At 39.2% G+C, this 19943-nt stretch overlaps 1 protein-coding gene and 1 pseudogene across 2 annotated transcripts in view; one reads left to right on the top strand and one right to left on the bottom strand.

The window, feature by feature from the left end:
- NR3C2 (nuclear receptor subfamily 3 group C member 2) overlaps positions 1-19943 on the top strand; it is a 261892-nt gene that overhangs the window by 152853 nt on the left and 89096 nt on the right. The window lies entirely within an intron of this gene.
- LOC141986470 (transcription initiation factor IIA subunit 2 pseudogene) lies at positions 1255-1558 on the bottom strand (annotated as a pseudogene).

The following is a 19943-nucleotide window of genomic DNA, read 5'->3' as shown; positions in this document are numbered from 1 at the left end:
GTGACCAACCAGCTTTCATAGAGCACAGTACATTTATTTTAGGACAAAAGCATTACAGAGAAAACATATCATAAGACAAACTGTCTTCCATGTTGGGGAATCTGGTAGGCCTCAAAGTTCTTCAAACCCAGCTAGCAGGGTTTGCCCTCTAGGTTACAATCTCATGTCAGTTTTGGATCATAATGAGAAATGCCACAAGACTGTTCAGGTGGACATTGTATACAGTTGTGGACCTTTGTTTTCCCCTTGCTTCCTGTAACAGGTAAAACCAGTCAATGCTCCCACTCCCCGGGGAGTGAAATTTCAAAGTCTGGGTGTCTGCTACAGCTGTGTGAATACCAAACCAAAAAACACCCGTAAACAAATTTTCATTTCGATCAGAGATAAAATATTTTTGGTGTTCTTGACAAAGGAAAAACCGAAAAAAATTCATTCATGTAGAACTAAATGATTTGAATGTCAACTCGAAACTACATTTCAAAGTGAAATGTCAGCATTTTCTAAACAAAATGTCAATTTGATTTATTGCATTTGAAAAATTTAGTTTTGAAACAAAACGTCGTAACTGTTTTGACGTTTCCCAAATCTATATTTTTTTTCAAACAAAACTATTCGCTGATTTTTTTCAGCTTAATTTCTATTCACTGGGGAAAAATCGCTCAACTCTAGTATCTTTATAACTGGCTTTGGAAACTTTGCATTAATTCCCCCTCCCCTCCTGCCAATTGCAGATTTCACAAGAAACCCACCTAACAAGCCAGAAATACAAAGATACATATTACACGTATTGATATAAAAGTCCCATGAATATTCTACAGGCTGTACCATTGGGGACACCTCAGTGTAGTAGTCTTTTGAAATTTCCATGCTTCCTGGTGATGCTTCTGTCACAATGCCTTTCTTTTATTAAAATTAGGAATTCTAGGCTAAAAAAAGGTGAGAAGCATACCAAACAAGCAGAATGAAATGCTAGAAAATTCTTAAAGACTTTGCTTCATTAGCAAAGTTCTCTCTTTAGTTTTGCTATGAGAATAGAAGTTTATTAGAAACATTATTTTGATGAACAAGAGAGGGAAAGTGTGTTGTCGCTTAAAAAGCAATATTTTTGTCCATGCTGAATAAACTGAATTTAAGAGATTTCTTTGTACTACCATTGTGTGATGTTTGCTAGCAAGGATTACTTTTGTCTGCACCCCCATCTCTAGAATAAATTATATACACAATCCTTTCCTGTGCTTCTCTGCATTCTCCTATTCATTCTGCAGTGTTGGAACCAGTATTTTTCCATCACAGGCTGCAGTTTTCATTTTAACAGCTTTCACAAGGTCAGTGACCTTTCTGAATTCAACATTGTTCTATACAAATGTCCATACGTTATCTCAGAATCTGTATGTATTCAGAGGATCCCTGAAATCGAGTCTGGCACAATAGGTCAGAAGCAATCTGAATTTACAGCCTGAATTTAAGGGCAAACTGAGGGGTGGTCTGCTGAGTGCTTGTGAGCTTGTATAAGCTGACCTGTTCCCAGTGTAGTATTTCCATACAGTTGATGTGCCATGGTTTATAACTGCAAAATAAAAATTTTACTGATCATCCCTGGTTTTGAAAGTGCCACCGGATTTCAATTTTTCATAGAAATAGGAAGGATACCTCCACCCTTCCTCCCGGGCAGGCAAGAGTGCTGAGTGGGGTAATGGCTACTGTTATTTCCTGCCCCTAACTGGCTGCAGTAGCTGAAACCTTAGGAGACTGATGGAAAAGGAGCCAGAAATGGCAACAGCTGCACCACAAAAAGAAAAAGGGGAAAAAGCAATGTTTAGCATAAGTAGAGAGAAGATTAATTAAAGGCAAGGCATTTTACAGTAGGTCGTTTACAAGTTATTGGAGGAAAAAAAGTGTTCTGTTGCTGCTATGGATGTGTGTGAACTGCATAGCAAACTGCACAGTGAGACTGAAAGCTTGGCAATAAATGTTAGGTGTACAATACTAATGGAGCAGGCTCATTCTGGTGCTATGTTCCAGAAAAACTCTAGCTGATGCAGTCTCTTGGTTTCAAAACTAGCAAGGAGTGAGTGACGATTTTAGCAGCTTCAGTGCCATACGGAACCACAAACTGAAGTTGTTAATGACTAGAACAGTGGAAAAACACTGATGCTTTCACAACAAGCAAATCTAAAAACCTGCTAGTGTTTTAAAGAAATTAAAAAAAAAAATCTCAGACTGAATTTCATTTTCAAGACTTCTCAGTGATTTCAGTACAGGTCAGGTGTTAGTAAGCTAGTGCTAAGTGTGCCATCATTTTCTGTCGCTTTAAATTCTCTCCACCTTAAGACTCCAAATTATAACTCCCATTCTTCTGGCTGATCTGTTCATGAGTTACTGCTGAATGATTCAAATCATTCCCTTCCCCATGGCTGAGCATTGCCCTAGAGAGCAACAAACAGGTGCCAAGATAGGTATTTAAATTTGGGCCTCCTGCATAGCTCTGAAAAACACTACAACTATCCCACAAGATCAGCCCTAATTCGACTTTTTTTTAGTTTTGTGAGTGCTGCTAGTTAGTTTGTATCAGTGTTAAAATTACATTCATAAAAGTGTAGCCTTCCTCTGTTTGCCCAATTTCTAATTAGCAATGACCCCTTGGACCGTGATAGTGAGGATCTATATATCTTAGGTATTTATATGGCTCCCATAACCATATTACCTGAGTATATAACAATCTTTAATATATTTATCCTCACGGCACCTCTCTGAGGTAGGGTACTACTACTATTCCCATTTTACAGATGGGGAACTGATGCATAGAGAAACTAAGGCCTAGATCCTCAAAAGTAGTTAGGCACCTAAAGACCCACTGACATTCTCAAAACTGCCACTCAACTGCCAGCTAACTTGGTAGAGTTTCTGCCTGTCAGCATTCACAAAGCCAACTAAGCGCTGGTGCTCCCTGACAGCTAACAAGATGCTTGGAGCCCTAGCTGAAGCCAAAGCCCCAAAGTAGGATCTTACCATGGGAGGATGATCTTACAGGCCTGCTCTGAACATGCGTAAGACCTGATACCTGTCAGATCCTACAGCAGGAAAGCCAGATGCAGGCCACCACTAGGGTGAAGTGGCAACACAGTACCTGTAGAAAGGACATCTGGGGACACAAGGAAATGTAGGGTGATGTGGATTTAAGTCCAAACTCCAAATCAGGAAAAGCAGGGATTTGAACCTCTCTCTCACATCCCTGATGAGTGCCCTAACTACCAGGTTATAGGGACACGCATGTGTGCTCTCTCTCTCTCTCTCTCTCTCTCTCTCACCATCTTAATGTGGAGTGGGAAGATCTCACAGGATGGGAAAACTATGTCTAGTGAGCACATTTTTACCTGTTAGTGCCTGGGCTACCTAAGCAGCTGACCTGGCTTAGGCACCTACCTCCAGGACGCTGACGATCCTGAGCAGAGGGGAGGTGCCTATCTCTTGCCTATCTCAGGTGCCTAAGCCCTTTCCTGTACATTTCATTCATGGCTAGCTTAGGCAGCTTCCTGCTCAGCTTGCTGGCTTCTGAGGATCCCTCGCCTAGGCACCTGACTCTCCCCATGCGTTGTATGGGGAGCCTGTGCGTCTAACGCAGGGATGCGGATTCCATTAGGCAGCAGACTGCCTAAGAGTTGGTCAGGCACTACAATGCTGAGCAAATCTGGACCTAAGTGACTTTCCCAAGGTCACACAGTAAGCCTGAAGTAGAGCAGGGCATTGAGCCTAGACCTCCTAAATCCTAAGCTAGCATCTTTCCTTTAATAACAGGCAAGTCAAAGCAGTATTTTCTGCTAAACATATGCAAGATCAAAAGTCTCCGCCATTAGTTCAATGTGTACACATGAATACCTTCAATGTATTCAGCTGAAAAAAAACCCCAATTTTTTCTAACTGCATTACAGTTTGTCAGAAGCAGTAATGTCCATTTTTGGGAACAATGAAAGAAAATAATGTACAGTGGGTGCTTTACTTTATGCATATAGCATCACTGAGATAAATTAACAGTGAAGAAAGAAGAACTCAAACTCGTAAAGTTAACATAGCTGCTAATACTGAAATGAAAGTAACCAGTGATACAGAAAGAATGGATGGATCAACCAATCTAAATTTGGGATGTGAAATAGTAATGGTGACATTTTCCCAGATCCTGCCTCTGGATCATCTTGTTGTAGAGTGCTTGGAGCCTGTCTGGAGAAAATGGAGCTAGTGATGGGACAAAAGATTCTCTGCGGGGGGAAAAAAATCTGAGAATGGTCAAGTTTAGAGAGAAAGATGAAGGAAAGGTTAATGTTCAGGTTGTATTTGAAAATCCAAATTCCAAGCCAAAATTAAGGGCAAAAGTTTGATTATATGCATTCAGAACAGGGTGGGAACTTCACACTTTTACAGACTAATACATGTAACTTGGAAGAGGAAGAAGTGTAGAATTGTATTTCTTATGAAGATCTGTGTGACTCAGCAGTCCAAAAATATTTGGCAAAAAAACCCTGAAAGGGCATCAGACAATTTAAGATTATTTTCTGGATCAAACATATGATGTATGGTGAAACAATTAATTCTTCTCCCAAGTGGCTTCTGCATATTCCCACTTGTAGGACACACTTTTTCCTTAGTCTTCTTTGTGGGTACCTCTGAGCTTTGGAACCTTCCAGAAAAGCAGTCCTTTCTGGGACTGCATAAATACCCTTTCACCCTCCCCTGAGAGCACTGAACATTAGGTGCTCAAGTTACAAGCTGAAGTTACCGATCACTTCAGTTTCTTCCTTTCCATGGAGTAGCTGCAGAGTGTCTCTTCTCAAATCTGTAGAGATTTATCAGGCTGTTAGATCATTGCAATTTTAGACAGCTTTGATAGCTTTTAGGTCAATTAGATAATCTTATTTTCTTCCCTGCTATGGTTTAAACTCACAGACTGAGTTCATCTTTTATTCCGAGCTCATCCTCTCTGATCTAGACCCCAAAGATCTGGGGTGAAATCCTGGCTCTGTTGAACTCAATGGCAAAACATATATCGACTTCACTCGGGACTCAACTTCACCCCTGTAGAAAAAGGATTCCTCTTCTCACAGGTATCTTACTACTCTTTATATCTTTGATTTTTGCTTATATATATATGAAACCCTTCCTTCATATTGTTGCTATTGCCCTTGTTATTGCTGCTTATTATTATTAATCATGTTTATTACAGTAGTGCCTAGGGAACAACAAAGATCAGAGCCTCATTGTGCTAGGCACTGCACAAACACAGAGTAGCAGACAATCCCTGCCTGAAGAGTTTATAATCTAAATAGACAAAGCAGACCAGGGTGAAAGGGATGTAATATCCTAGCAGAGCATCCAATGTAATGTCAACAAATGTGATGTTAGTTCCATGATTTTCTGGGAGTAGCTTTAGTTAGGAGGGGATTAGCTAATTGAAAAGACAAGGGAAGGGCGGGGGTGAGCAGGACAGAGCAGGGCAGAAAGGTCTGAGGGACAAGTGTGGAGTGAGGCTGAGATGAAGAGACTGAGACAGGAGCTGGGAAGGGGCTGAAGCACATAACCAATCAATATAGAACAGTAATAATATTTTTTACAGTTTTTTTTACTGGATATTTTTTTGTCTGCCAGTCCACGCTTAACCTGCTTGTGCAGCTGCTCCTATTAACTCCAATCCCTGCAGTTTAAATTCTTCCTCCAAGCTCACATGGTGGAGGATGGGGATCGCTGCATGGGTCCTAGTGCCCTTAGAGTGGATTGATCTCTCTTCCACGCTTTTGCGTCCAGGGGGTGCTGTGGGGGTGGGGGCACTAGCTGGACTCCATGTTACCCCTCTGCTCCAGTGCAGTAGTATTTGTTATGCTGCTTCTGCAGCTGGTCTGCCAGTTTCCATCTCTCACTGCAGTGTCCTTTCAGCTTATTATTACTTTTCATTTGTTGTCCAGCAGCCCGCAACATAACAATGTTCTAGGCACATTCCTGAACAGAAGGCAGGGTCCCTGCCCTGAACAGAAGAGGTAAAATATGCTCATGTTGCTCTTCAAGAGGCTCAGTGTCTGTTTTTCATAAGCATCATGACAGACGTGAGTCTTCAGATGTAATCTAATGTGGAAAGAATGGAGGCATTTCATATAACCTCAGGAAAGCTTTGCTTTCATTTTTCTTTTGAGCCATCCCACCATCTTTTTACTCTTCAGATGTGAGAATCCCAAACATATGCTATCTTTAAAAAAGGGAAAATTATGTACCTGTAATACTGCTTTTTTGAAGATATCATCTTACAAAATTCTCATTGCCTGCCTGCCCAATCTCCACTCTGAGTTTCGAGGTTACAACTTTATTTTATTTTTTACTTTTTTCCATTCAGGTTTGTTTTTTCTTCTCTCTGACCCATTTTTGATTTTAGAAAAGTTTAAGATGATAAACCTTTCAGGGAGTTTCACATTCTGCTCAGTCAAAGGAACTGACTGAAACGTTCCAAGAGCAGCATTTATGCTTAGCGCTGGGTAACTTGTATCAGCCAGTAGGGGACCTAATCAATTTCTACCCATCTACTGCTGCCCTCGAGGTTCCAAAAAAACCTTAGGATCCAGGCAAGTTCTGCCAATTTCAGGCTAAATAGCTAAGACCCAGAGATTCCTGCAAGATATCTCCAGAGAAGCAGAATTATAGATAAGAAATTTTGCTCTTACAATTGGATTCATAGCTGAAAGAAACTCCTAAATAAGTAAAATTTCAAAATAAATATATATACACACACAACCAGACACAAACTCTTTTTGTAGTACTTAATTCAATTTTTAATGAAAGAGTGGGAAAATGGTTTTGGGCAAAAATGAAATTCATGTGTATAGATCAGTCTATTATGGATAGAGGGAAAGGGAAAGTATGCTGGCATCTTGTCTGTAATTTTTGTGGGTGAAATTGTGGGGGGAAAAGGCAAAATTTTTGCTGATTTCAAAGGGGCTAGGATTTCACCTTTTTTATTTTTGTAATACTGCTTCATGTTTTTCCTGCCTTTGTTAGTTTGGTAATCTAGTCCTAACCTAAACTTTTTATTTCTCTTTATAAATTGTTTGCATTGGGAAGAAGTCAACCCTAAGGCCCTAAAATTCACCATCTTTAAAGAAAGAGAAAACTATGTGCCATCCTTACAAGTTAACATTTATTATTTGTTTAAATATCAAACAACCTACAACATTGCTAGGGTTCAAAACGGTTGTGTTTGGATTGCTGAGTCTGTCTCCAGTAAGTCGTTTCCCTCTCAAGAAATGGATCCTGGATCAGTCACCCACCACCACCTACTTAATAGTACAAAGCGTAGAAATTATGCAATGCCTTTATATTTTTTAACGTTCAAGTCTCTTTAAATAAGTTTTGAAGGGGCAGATTTTCCAGGAATTCTGAATTTTGATTTGACACCCAGTCAGTTTTTTGATACAGTAGAAGTGGACAGATAATGGAAACTAAGGCTAAGACTTAAGTTTTTAAAGAAAACAATAGCAAACAAAAATGTCTCCAAACAGACAACCCATGTGTCCTGTGCTTTAGTATTAAAACTAACACAATAAACTGTTCTACATGCTGATATCACCGTCTGGTATTAAGATTGCCTGACAGTGACACTTCTAATTATAAGACCCAGTTACTTATAACTTTCCAAAATGTAACTGTTGGGGTTGAAATTTTCTGTGTGACTGCCTCAGGTTGAAGATTTTTGGAAAACTTCAGACGAAATGGTTCAGCCGTTTCTGAGAACGAGGCTAGGAAGAAGTACATTGTTTTACTCATGTTAAAAAATCCCGGCGACCTTTTCTGTGAGAAGCTCTTAGGTCCCCAGGCTTTGGAACAGGGACTTGAAAAATCTGGCAGGGAGAGGGGTGGCTTTTGTGAAATGGAGGTGTCTCTTGTGAAAATCTGTCCAAATTTGGCCAATTTAGAAGCCTCGGGGGGGGAAAAACACAGTTTGCACACGCTTGATAGAGACTTGCTAAAGCTTTGCAGCAATGATTCCATCCACACGGGGCATGCTCTAGCCCAGGGCTGATCAGGTCTTTTCCTGAAACTGTGTTAAAAGAACATTATTAAAGTTGCAAAGTCAAGCTCTCCAGAATTAGGAAATGCCAGAATAAAGGTTGCCCAAGCAACTTTAATTCAGCCACCATGTGCTTATGCATTATGATAGTATTTAATTACATGATCACATGCAATGTTTTCCACATAATCTGTGCCTCCCACAGCGCACGTGTAATGAGCAACTATTCAATAGTTTTATTTTATTCTCATTGTTCATTGTGTGGCCCCTTTCCTTCTTTACTGCACAATAGGCAAACCCTGCTCTGAAGATAGAATTTTTCATTTCCTTGTGAGCTTTTCTGTGGCATTAACATAGGGTATGAGTGCCTCACAAATTAACTTATTATTAATTAATTTATTGTCACAACATCCTGTGAGATGAGGGTGGTGGTGATGTTATCCCCATTTTACAGATTGGGAGCTGAGGCACAGAGAGATTAAGGTCTAAAACATCCCCTAATTTTGGGTACCCAATTTGAGATGAAGACCTGATTTTTTCAGAATACGTCCCGTTATATAGCACTATATATGTTCAGGGCACAGCTCCCATTGACTTCAGTTGCAGTTGAGTGCTCAGCACTTCTGCAAATCAGGCCGCAAGGTATCAAGTTGGGTGACCAGAAAATGCAGAATGCACAATTAGTGACCACCTGTGAAAAGTTGGTTTGAAGTAATTTACTTACATCACACAGGAATTCAGTAGCCAAAGCCAGGATAGAATCAAGATGTCCATGCAGCATTCAAATGCCTTAACCATGAAACCCTCCTTCTCTTCCTATAGTCCTAACCCTGCGTCTGAGTAGAAGTTTCCTTGATAATCACACACAAAAGAGGAGGAAAGAATATTAGTATGTTCACTCATTCACTGCGTATTTCAATTTGTGCAACAAGTGAAAGCAGGAGGTTTTTACAGATAACAGTCACCTTCACTACACAGCCCTGATTCATCCCCAGAATGTAGGCAAAGACAACCTTAATTTGGGCATTCCCTAACTTCTGAGTGCCCAATTTTGCAACTTTAACAGTGTTCTTTTCATGTTTTGCGTGTGTAATTATTATTTATTATGGTATCAGGGCACATATTTTACTCTAACAACATCCTACCTAATTAGCTATTTAGAGTTAAATTGTAACATTTTACCCCGGCTTCCACTGGCAGTGGTGCGTAACTACACAGAACCAAATGAATTTGGGAAGGCACAATCACAGATTCCTGGCATCTGTGGGAATGTGTCCTCCTCTCTCCCCTTTGTGCCCACAATAGTTCCCAACATGTTTGGTGATTTACCTGTTTTGAATCTCTGGTAACTTTTACTATGTAAATTTCATCTGCAGATTGTTGCAGCATCTGATGTTGATGTGGTTAACTTGTCATTTTGCTGTAGTCCTGTGGTGCTGCTTGTTTCCTGAATACACTGCCGGTGTTGCACATGTGATTTGAGATTCATTTCTGATGCTGTACTGTGAACCACTTCCTTTATCAGGCTTTGTGGTGTAACATTCCATCTGATATAAAACAACTTGCTGTGTCTTGGCCCTCAATGTACAAAGCTTCACTTTAATTACTCACCTTATAATAGCATATTTTATAATTATCAAAAGCTGTGCTGAAGTAAAGTTATGCAAAGGTGCACCATGTTTTTCATGGGATAATTTTTTGTCTGATTCAGAGAGAATTATAGTTCTCTCTAAATATTAAAATATTTTCAGTTGTTTTAATGCTTTACTGATTTCAGAGAGATCTCCTATGCATAAAATGAAGAATCAGTGTTAAAATGGTCAGCTGTTTCAAATCAACATAAATATTTTAAGTACATTTAAAACATTGTTTCTGGATATTTTCATATACATTTTTTGAAAATTGTGTGGTCAGTTGTGATGTTAAAATTACTAAATAAGAAGTTAGATAACAATTTTCCAGTGCCTCTTTTTTTATTCTTTTTTTAAAATGTTCATAGTAAGACTATGAAAGGGAAATGGAAGCCTACAAAAATATTGAGTGAATGTTGGATGTTTACAATTTGTTATTTGCAGAATTCTTTGGAGTAAGATACTATTAACCGTGTGTGTGTGTGTGTGTGAGAGAGAGAGAGAGAGATGTATCAACGACACTTCTGCTCAGCATTAGTTTTTCAGATAAGTTTTGCTTTTTACTCAATCCCCACCTATCTTAATGAGGTACAAGGAAATCAAAGAACATATTCAAGGACACAGAATAAGTCAGTTGTCCAGCTGGAACAGAATCCAGAATGCCCCTGACTCCCAATCTTTTGCTCTGATTGCTAAGCTTCCATTCCCTATTTTGTATTGACTGGCTTTGCAACACCTTAACTATAAGCAGAAAAGTAAGCAAGCTGCTCTAGTGGAGTTGCCTTATTCTGTCTAAGGATGAACCAAGACAGTAGCGTAAAAACAATACCACCACCTGTTTTCCTAGCAGAGACTGCTTGTGAGTTAAGCTCAGCCTTCAGTATGAAGCAAACTGTAGATCTCTTGCTGAGTCTCAGTGCTAGTTAATGTATAAGGTGGCAAAAAAGAAAGACAGAAAGCCATTCTACCTTGATAGTGCCTCTGATCTCTCACAGGTGACTTCCATTTACTTTAGCAAGCTAGTATGTAAAAAATCAGTCTAGATACAGATTTTGTTTAATTGTACAATAGGTGACCAATAGTTAGAACAGGAAATTGTAATGGAATGATTACCTAGGCTGTAGAGATGTATATTCACTGAAGTACAGACCCACCATTGTTCAGAAAAGAATATTTCAGAATTTCAGAAAAGATAAAAGAAATGCCTTATGGAAGGAATATCATGAGAAGGAATTTGGGCAAGGTTATGTTTTAGAAAGAGGAGATGCACAGTAGGTTAGATGAAAGCCAAGGTGTTAACCAATATCTTGGTGTGTCTGGAAATGAAATGGATTATAAGAAGACACTGTAGGCCACATTTGCAAAAGTGACATTCAGCTGCATATGTACAACATGCACATAACCAAAATCCTGGGCTTGCATGCAAACCCTAATTTGCATATAAATATCTATATGTGAGTAAGTCAGGGTTAGTGCAAATACATTGAAGTTTGTGTGCTCCCAATGTGGTGCATGTCATTTTGAAAATTTAAATCAAGGAAATCACCAACAGAGAAGTACCCTCTGTGGTGTAAAAACAAACTGATTTCAAAATATAACTCAAAATCCATAAACAAAAATCAATTCAAAATGTTTTTAGAACACAAATTAGGTAGTTTTGAATTTTTTTTTTTTTTTACAATTTGTTGAAAAATAGTATTTTTGTGGTTGGTTTTGCTAAGTGCTAATCAAATAAAATTGTTGTCATTTGTAAAACACTCACATTATGATATACAAAATATTTTGAGTTTCTTTCATTTTAATTCTATTCCTCTGTTTCCAAAAAAAATCTGTAATTACCATAGGTTCAGTGCACTTAAGTCAAATTTCTAATCTTGCCCCCATTTGATGCTTGTGCTTCATTTTAACTCTAACTGAAAGCTAGATCCAGGATGCTTTTTACACTCTTTCTTGTTCAGTTCACTTGCATTCATTCCTCTATTACAGCCTAATATTTTCTCTGCTAGTGCTATAGCCCATCACCTGTAACGAAGCAGTACAACTACAATACAGCTTTTCATTTATACTGTACCAAGCTGCTCATTTTAATTCATCTGGGAACTGGCTCATGTAACATTTATAATGCAGAAGAGAGATGGGCTGGATATTTTGTATTTTATAGTTTCAAGTTTTCTATATGCTGTAGCATAACTCGCTTGCTTCTTTGTAACAAATAAAAAACCTGAGTTGTTTTGTATAGGAAAAAAAACCCTCAGGTTGGAGGTAGACATATGGCAAACAGTTCTTCCAATTGTCAAAACAGCTGTTTATTACAGAAATGGGTGATGAATGATATTGAAAACTGTAATGTTACTTTGCTGGAGAGATTCACTGTATGATACTGTGTGTGGGCACAGATCAAAAGAATTGAGCTGTAACTTTTTTCTAAAGGGAACAATTTAAACTGCAGTTTGTAAGATTTCCTTAAAACTTTGTGCTTGCCTAGCCAGATAGTGAAAGTACTGTTTTAAATCTTTATTTTAGTAGGCTAGAACTACAGTTTAATAAATTTGTTAGTCTCTAAGGTGCCACAAGTACTCCTTTTAGTTTTGCGAATACAGACTAACACGGCTGCTACTCTGAAACTAGTTTAAATCTTAGTCACGGATTAATTTAAAAGAGAAAAGAGTGCTCTGCACTTTTGAAAACCAGGCAGTTATTAGTGTTACAGTTAAGTTCCTAAATCTACATTTTATTAATCCATTTCTGAAAATCTTGGCAGGCATAGAATCACCGAATCATAGAAATGTGGGACTGGAAGGGATCTCGATATGTCCAGTCCCCTGCACTAAGGCACGACTAAGTATTATCTAGTCCATTCCTAACTGATGTTTGTCTAACCTATTCTTAAAAACCTACAGTGATGGAGATTCCACAACCTCCCTCCGTAATTTGTTCCAGTGCTTAACTACCCTGACAGTTAAGTTTTTCTTAATGTCTAATCTAAATCCTCCTTGCTGCAATTTCAGCCCATTACTTCTTGTCCTTTTATGTACTTGAACACTGTTATCATGTCCCCTCTCAGTCTTCTCTTCTCCAGATTAAACACACCCAATTTTTTTTCAATTTTTCCTCATAGGTCATCTTTTCTAGACCTTTAATGGTTTTTCTTGCTCTCTGCTGGACTTCCTCCAATTTGTTCATATCTTTTCCAAAGTGTGGTGCCCAGAACCGGACACACAAATCTAGCTGAGGCCATATTAGTACTGAGTAAAGTGGAAGGATTGCTTCTCGTGTCATGCTTATGATATAAAAGATTATTTATAAATAGATTTATTTATTATATGTGTTTGTTTCACAGACTTGTACTGTAACTTGTTTTCTAAATATAATTGTATATTTGCACCTTAGCATTCAATCATTTATTCATCCACTTTACCATGTGGATTTAGAAATGAAAGGGACTTGGTGTTAGTGTATGCATCATATGATGTGTGCAAATACCATTCTTAACAATGCTGCTTGAAATTACAAAAATTATAGCTGCTCATTTTCTCTGATACAGTGGAATTATAATGATGGACTGTTAGGGAAAATTAATAACTACTTTTTGTTTAGTATGCACTAACATCTAAAATCAGAAATGCCAATAAAAGACATCACTCCACTTAAAAATAATACTTAGACTTTCTATCATGTTACTGATGGCCTAACCATAGGAAAATACTTATGCAGTGGTAACCTCAGATTCTTGAATTAGACTGCTACTGCCAGTGGTATTGTAATGATATTATGCAGTGGCAAACAGGTGAATTCAAATGACAGGATCTCACAAGTGTTCAAATGCTTTAGAGAGCCTTGGGAACTATAAATGATCTCTCATATTCCCATTCTTCTGCAGTGTCATCATGCAGGTACTCCTGTGCTGTACAGTATGTAGGGCAGATGGAAGACATTCAAATACAGTAGGTCTGTACAGTGAATTCAGTTACGTGAATGTTTTAATGCAACAGAACAAAATTGCCTATAACCTTTTTTATAAATTAGTGCACTAGAAACAAATCATGCTATTGCTAGCCCAAATGGCCACACTGACTTGTGGTATTCTAGTCTCAATTTATTTTGGGAAGCAAAACCATTTTTAGATCAGAATTTTACTAAGAATGCCTGCCAATTGCTCTATTTTAATTGCTCATTTAAGAAGAGGAGGCTGCAATATCTTGTGACTGGAAGCATGAGAAAGTTGCAAAGGGTATAAACAGACCAGCAAAGCATGCTTATTAGCACAGGCAGGAAATTATGTTATGATAAAGATTGAACAGTGGCTGACCAGCAATAGTTTTTCAAAATGATCTTCTAAGAGATGCACTTACTTGAGCATTTTCAAGCACTCTAATAGCAGCATCCCTTCTCCAGTTGTTTCTAGGAAACTTTACTGTCCTTCAAATCCCTGCTCATGAGTCAGTTAAAATTGTGTTTAGCATTATGTTACTAACTTTCATTCTGCCTGATCTCCTGGTCACTCCTGCACCTAATCATTTTCTGTTGTTGTTCTTCTAAGAGCTACATTTTATTGCTGAATGATTTTTTATAATTCTTCTCTCTGCTCTCTCTCTCTCTCTCTCTCTCCCAGAGTTTTTTCTTTTAAATTAAATATGAAAATCATTAGCCATAATGTAACAATAAGCCACTGTGGAAAATGAGTGAAATCTCTGTATTATTTTTTATAGATATCAGGTGCTCTTCAGTTTACTTGCTCAGTTTGTACTGCTGCCTACCTGGACTCAAAGGGTTAAGTCAGAGACTGACTAATTCAATCACCATATTTTAAAGACAATACACATGAATTCCTTGGAAGCTTCACCTCCAATTGAAGTCTCCCTGATAACTCCAGGGGAGGGGAGGGGAAAGAAACCTCTAGGGAGAGAAATAAACCAGTTCTGCCCAAAAAGAAAAGGAGTACTTGTGGCACCTTAGAGACTAACCAATTTATTTGAGCATAAGCTTTTGTGAGCTACAGCTCACTTCATCGGATGCATCCGATGAAGTGAGCTGTAGCTCACGAAAGCTTATGCTCAAATAAATTGGTTAGTCTCTAAGGTGCCACAAGTACTCCTTTTCCTTTTGCGAATACAGACTAACACGGCTGTTTCTCTGAAACAGTTCTGCCCAGAGAGCAAATGAAGGGGCTTAGGGGGAAATCAGGACAAGATGTTTGAACTGGATAAAATGTGCGCATCTGGAACACAGAGAGGGACACAGAGAGCATGCTGCAGCAACAGGCTGTTTCTCCCACCCCAGAAATGGAAGTAACTCCTCTGAGTAGAACTCACCAAAACTGGCAAAGAAAGATTAAGGTTTAAATAAGGGGGAAATATATGTATAGACCTTTATTGTTTAAACACTTTGTTCTGTGTGCTGCATACCTTTTGGGTGAATAAATAATGTTTAGTTTTGAAGGTGTTTTTGAGCCCCTTTAATTGGTTTGGTAGTCTCAGATTCCTGTAGGAAAATTGCTTACAGGTGCCAAACCCAGTTAGATCTGTCAAGGAACACAGAACTACATGGTTCCACCTGGAGAGATGTGAATGTAGCGAAACGTGCCCACAAAGGGGTGTACTTGAGAGGGGCTAAAATGGGTCTAAAGTGCATCTCATTCTCTCTAACCATAACAGCCACTCCGTGGTGTGATTTAGTAGGCTGCTGACTAACATGCTGGTGGTTGAAGGAACTCTGCTTCTACAGTGAGTTTGAGGCATCCACCCTTTTGTCTGCTAATGCATACAGTGCAGCTGATTGCTGTATTAATTCACAATTCAGTCACATGATAAAATATAGTAAACCATTCTTCCTGTATATTCCTTTATCAATATTCATTTTTTTCCAGGGACTTTTCATGTTACATAAGCATAGACTGCCCTCACTTTATTAGAACCCCCAGTTTTTTGGCAAAGCCATGGCTCCCAAGTGGCTGATTAGTTGGATTAATTTCATATTGTGTAACTTGTAACGCAGGTCCACTTAAAAGTATCAAAAGCATGTCCATGGATTTCTCCTTATGCCTCACTTGTTTGCAAGCTGACAGTAGTAATATAATAATATATTATAATAATAATAATACTCTGTCATGCCTTATTGTTTAATTATGAGGGTTAACTGACCACTTCCCAGAAATAGTGGAAAACAGAAGTCAGGAATCACTGATTAAACACAAAAGACCTCTCACAACTTTGTCTTAAATCCATCACAGCCACAGAATTGCATAGCTCATATTCTTTGCTTCCTCAAGAAGGGACAAACTTCATCTCCACACCCCATAAAATGTACACACCTATTTTTAAAACTCATCTTAATTGTAGTTCAACCCATCACATGTACTCCCAATTGAAAAGATCAAAACAATTGAACCAGTTACCTAATTAAAGTCAATGCAACCATAGGAACAGGGAACAAGTGTTCAATTTTGCAATGTCTACTGCAGGATTAAAGGATTATAGCTATAATTTGATTGTAATATATGGGTGTAATAGTTTAGCTTCATAGACAAAGCAAATTTTTATGATAATTCAGTAACCCACATGACTTCTAAACTTTCAGTTTGTATTTTCATTTCTCCAGGGTGATGTATTGTTTGATAATGTGCATCTATTTTACAATATTCAAGTATCCATTCACTCTAATGGAATTGGTTCAAATAGCCATTCCAAAGGATATTTTAGAACAGATTTGATCAAATTGAATTTTTCCCTTGTTTGTGGTTATCTGAAAGCCCTTTTTCTTTCCCTTACAAGTGTTTAGGAAAGTAGAAGATGTAAATATTGAACGGTGGCACTATATAATCTGTGTCAAAGTGGCTAATGTAGGTTTTTGTGAGACGATCTAGGTCTATTGTTGTAATTTATGGAAAATGAGTGAGAGCAACTGAGAACAGTTGGGAATTCAGTACAAGCATAGCACTGAAATTTGAATATACTTCAGTCTTTGGAAGCAGTTGTGAAACAGTGTGTAGCACTGATTAGATAGACCCTTCAAAGAAAAGTCAGGGGACCCAGGTCTCTGTTCTTCTCTTTAGAGTTGCTGAGAAATTGTCTTTTCAGAACATGAGTGTGAGCAGTCATCTTTGACAAACCTACCTTACCCACAGATTTGGTAAGGAAGAGGTATCATAAACTCACTTTATTATGCACTTTGCTCACTTCCGCATTGCAGAATCTGTGAGGTGTAAGAGGGGGTGGAATATGTCCTTAGCTATTATGTCCTCTGCAGTCTTACATGTTGAGCTCAATTCCCCTTCTGCAAAGAAATCTGGGAGAGCATTACTAGCAGGTGGGTAAAGGGAGGAAATCTTTTAACAGAGAGGATAATTAATCACTGAAACAATTTATTAAGAGATGAGGTGTGTCATAAATGTAAAGGGAAGGGTAAACCCTTTTAAAATCCCTCCTGGCCAGAGGAAAAATCCTCTCACCTGCAAAGGGTTAAGAAGCTAAAGGTAACCTCGCTGGCACCTGACCAAAATGACCAATGAGGAGACAAGATACTTTCAAAAGCTGGGAGGAGGGAGAAAAACAAAGGGTCTGTGTCTGTCTGTATGCTGCTTTTGCTGGGGACAGAACAGGAATGGAGTCTTAAAACTTTTAGTAAGTAATCTAGCTAGGTATGTGTTAGATTATGATTTCTTTAAATGGCTAGAAAAGAACTGTGCTGAATAGAATGACTATTCCTGTCTGTGTGTCTTTTTTGTTACTTAAGGTTTTGCCTAGAGGGATTCTCTATGTTTTGAATCTAATTACCCTATAAGGTATCTACCATTCTGATTTTACAGAGGTGATTCCTTTACTTCTATTAAAAGTCTTCTTGTAAGAAAACTGAATGCTTTTTCATTGTTCTAAGATCCAAGGGTTTGGGTCTGTGGTCACCTATGCAAATTGGTGAGGATTTTTACCAAATCTTCCCCAGGAAGTGGGGTGCAAGGGTTGGGAGGATTTTGGGGGGAAAGATGTGTCCAAACTATGTTTCCCAGTAAACCCAGATAAAGTTTGGTGGTGGCAGTGGAAATCCAAGGGCAAAGGGTAAAATTAATTTGTACCTTGGGGAAGTTTTAACCTAAGCTGGTAAAAGTAAGCTTAGGAGGTTTTCATGCAGGTCCCCACATCTGTACCCTAGAGTTCAGAGTGGGGAAGGAACCTTGACAAGGTGGATTTTCCATCACCTGACATTTTAAAATCAAGATTGTGTGTCTTGCTACCAGATACGCTGTAGCTCAGTCAGAAGTTATGGGCTTGATACAGGTATTGCTGGGTGAATGAATACGCTTATGGAGGAGGTCAGACTAGATGATCATAATAATCCCTTCTCGCCTTGAAATCTGTTAAATCTTCATCTTGTTCAGAGGGATGAGGATGAGGAACAGGGTTCGCTCCAGGCAATTAAGCCGGTGGCTGTCTCTTGAATTTCCTGGATCCACACAGAGGCAGGGGATTCCACAGGAATCTTAGTGCCTCCACACAAGTGCTGGGACCCTTAACTCCTTTGTAGTGCAGCTACCATTTCTATGAATCATGATCCATATCCCCAGCTCCTTCCTATTCACTGATCCCTGAACTAGCGGGGAGCCCTGCATAGATCCAAGAAAGGTGCTATTGATGCAACTGACACCCATTCTCTCTTGTAGAGGAAAGGATCTGTATACAGATCTAGAGGTCAAAATCTGACCTATTGTCATTACACACAATTGACCTTCAGAATCATATAAAACAGCATGAAATGCTGTTGCAGGAAAGCAGTTTTAAACTTCACAATGCACCATAGGGTAACAATGATAATTTATAGAGATGTTTATGTATCAGCTGCAGTGATGGAAAGGGGCAGACCTGGGTTTCAGAGGTCAGATCTCTCACATTGGGCATGCAGAAAATGAGGAATACTCAGTGACTGGGAACGGTTTGGTTTACGTGACTAACCAAGCATCATACAGGAACTCTGTGACAGAGGCAGGGATAGAATCCAGTTTTCCATGGTGACATTCAGCTTCCTTAACCATGAGATCCTCCTTTCTCTACCTGCATTTTCTGCCTCATTCATTACACACCTTCCAACTTCTGCAAAAAGAAGCAGAAATTCTATAGACAACATCATTCACTGCAGAAACCTGATTTATTCCCAGAGCAAGCCAGTCCTGTGCTCTGAATGAGGCAGGGGTCCTGTAGAAAAAATAGTATGTGATCATGTAATACTCAGTGCACAAGGAGCTGAATTAAGGGTCTGACATTTCCTCACTTTTGAGTGCTTGAGTTTATAACCTTAAGTAAGTTACTTTTAGTATAGTTTTTAGGATTTAATTTCCTATGTTTTTATAAAACAAACTGAAAAAAAAAACCCACCCAAACTCTACCATGTGTATTCATACAGACCCTCTAAAGTGGGTCATGAGCGGAGTTCAGGCCTTTAGATCCCCAGCACACACCTCAACCGCTTGAGCAAATGGTGCAACTGATAGCAGCAGTAGTAGATTGTTAACCTCTATATGGACCAAGCACTAGAGGGGGACGAGATACACGCTTTGCCAGTGGCTTTCAAAGCTGTTTGCTGACAGTAGATGAATGGTGAGATTTGGGACCCCTAGGTTGTGGAGGGGGGTGTGCTCTAGCAGTTATAGACCTTTCTGACCTATCCTACCCAAATATGTCTTTGTCTGCCCTCTGCTTATGTCTGTCCCACCCTCTCCTCCTATCTACCCTGCAACCATTGACTCCGGCCTCTCCAGCTCCTACCCTCCTCTCCTTCAGTTCCTATCCTTCCCCTCCCTCAGCTCCTGCCCCCCTATCCTGTACAGAATCATAGACTATTAGGGTTGCAAGAGACCTCAGGAAGTCATCTAGTCTAATCCCCTGCTCAAAGAAGGACCAAGACCAACTAAATCATCCCAGCCAAGGATTTGTCAAGTCAGGCCTTAAAAATCTCTAAGGATGGAGATTCCACCACCTCCCTAGGTAATCCATTCCAGTGCTTCACCACCCTCCTAGTGAAATAGTGTTTCTTAATATCCAACCTAGACCTCCCCCACTGCAACTTGAGACCATTGCTCCTTGTTCTGTCATCTGGTACCACTGAGAACAGTCTAGATCCATCCTCTTTGGAACCCCCCTTTCAGGTAGTTGAAAACAGCTATCAAATCCCCCCTCATTCTTCTCTTCCGCAGACTAAACAATCCCAGTTCCCTCAGCCTCTCCTCATAAGTCATGTGTTCCAGTCCCCTAATCATTTTTGTTGCCCTCCGCTGAACTCTCTCC

Source organism: Natator depressus, chromosome 4 (assembly GCF_965152275.1).
Source record: "Natator depressus isolate rNatDep1 chromosome 4, rNatDep2.hap1, whole genome shotgun sequence".
Taxonomy (NCBI): Eukaryota; Metazoa; Chordata; order Testudines; family Cheloniidae; genus Natator; species Natator depressus.
This window is presented reverse-complemented; position numbering and strand designations above follow the sequence as displayed.